Here is a 1,662-nt window from a genome sequence, read left to right as displayed (position 1 = left end):
TCGGCGAGCGGGGAGTTTGGGGAAACCTGTGGGTCTCTCCACTGCGCGCCCCGGGAGGGTCAGGCCTGGGTCTGGCCCCTTAAGTCCTCCTCCCCCGCGAATGCTCCCGGCCCACTCGCCCGTGACCGAATAAACGCGGCCGAGCCGGTGCTGACTCCGGGGCTGGTTGCTTCGTAAATACATTTCTAATTTCTGCTCGGGGTCCGTCCACTTTAGGGTCTGGCTGCGCTCACTGCAGGCCCACCGCCCAGCCCGGTGCCCTGCGGGGGCGTCCGCGCTTAGAATTCTGTCCACACGCTGCCAGATCTCGGGTGGGAGGAGCGGTGCGAGATTAATTTACGTGCAATAATAGGATTTAATACACGGCCTGGGAGGTGAGACCTTCTCCACTAACCTGCACGTAGCCAGGCAGGAGACGGTACTCCCTGAGGCAGGAGGGGTCCCAGAGGCACCCACTTAGAAGAGGCACGGTCCACGCCCCCCACTCCACCCCAATTCCTGGTTCCTAATGTGCCCGAGGATGGAGCTCAGTCCTGCAGAGACCAGGGGTTTCAAACTGCAACCTGCACCCCTAAGTAAGTCCCAGAACCAATGTAGTGGCTCCCTCTCAACATTAAAAAAAAAAAGAAATAGACACAACAGAGCGTATCAAACTGCAAAGATCATAAGGATAAGTAAGGCCCTGGTCGGTTTGGCTCAGTGGAGAGAGCGTTGACTTGTGGACCAAAGGGTCCCGGGTTCGATTCCAGTCAAGGGAACATACCAGGCTCTCCCCGGAAGCAACCAATCCATGTGTTTCTCTCACATCGATATTTCTTTCCCTCTCTCATCCACTCTCCCTAAAAAATTAATGGAAAAATAATCTCGGATGAGGATTAACAACAACAAAAAAAGAAAAGGAGAAGCCCTGACCGGTTTGGCTCAGTGGATAGAGCATCGGCCTGCGGACTGAAAGGTCCCAGGTTCGATTCCGGTCAAGGGCATGTACCTGGGTTGCGGGCACATCCCCAGTGGTGGGTGTGCAGGAGGCAGCTGATCCATGTTTCTCTCTCATCGATGTTTCTGACTATCCCTCTCCCTTCCTCTCTATAAAAAATCAATAAAATAAAATTAAAAAACAAGTAAGCTTTGGGAAACAGCTCAACTTTTCCTACGAGCGCCCAGGACCACAGTCAGATGTAATTCTTCCTGTTGTTCCACTTGAAAGTAGTTCCCAAACCCCCGCTCCTCATTTCCATGGCAGTGGGGACTGCGGCCCCAGGAATGAGCTGCCATCCTGGGAAAGTTCCTCTTCATCCCCGGCCAACACGAGCTTCCGCGGAGCCAACACCTTTTGCTCCCACCCCACCCCCCAGGGCCGGCCACATCCTGGGCCCCGCAGGGTGGCTGTCGGGGTGGGCGCAGCATTCACATGGTCCCCGCTGTCCTCTCTTGCAGCCAAACTTCCCCGTGTGCCATGACTTCTGCACCTCCACCATCCTGACACCCGTCTATGGGCAAGGACCAGGCGACAGGGGCTCCCAAGAAAAAAACAACAAAAAAGAAAAAAACGCCGAAACCGGTTTGGCTCAGTGGATAGAGCGTCGGCCTGCGGACTGAAAGGTCCCGGGTTCGATTCCGGTCAATGGCATGTACCTGGGTTGCGCGCACATCTCCGGTGGG

The 1,662-nt window shown here is 55.5% G+C and overlaps 1 long non-coding RNA gene across 1 annotated transcript; it reads left to right on the top strand.

The window, feature by feature from the left end:
* Window positions 1–1,081: 1,081 nt before the first annotated feature.
* Window positions 1,082–1,550, top strand: LOC107184069. The gene is made up of 2 exons (XR_001514893.1): window positions 1,082–1,178; window positions 1,438–1,550. It is a non-coding gene; the product is annotated as an uncharacterized LOC107184069 (long non-coding RNA).
* Window positions 1,551–1,662: the final 112 nt, after the last annotated feature.

Source organism: Myotis davidii, unplaced genomic scaffold (assembly GCF_000327345.1).
Source record: "Myotis davidii unplaced genomic scaffold, ASM32734v1 scaffold324, whole genome shotgun sequence".
Lineage (NCBI taxonomy): Eukaryota > Metazoa > Chordata > Mammalia > Chiroptera > Vespertilionidae > Myotis > Myotis davidii.
This window is presented reverse-complemented; position numbering and strand designations above follow the sequence as displayed.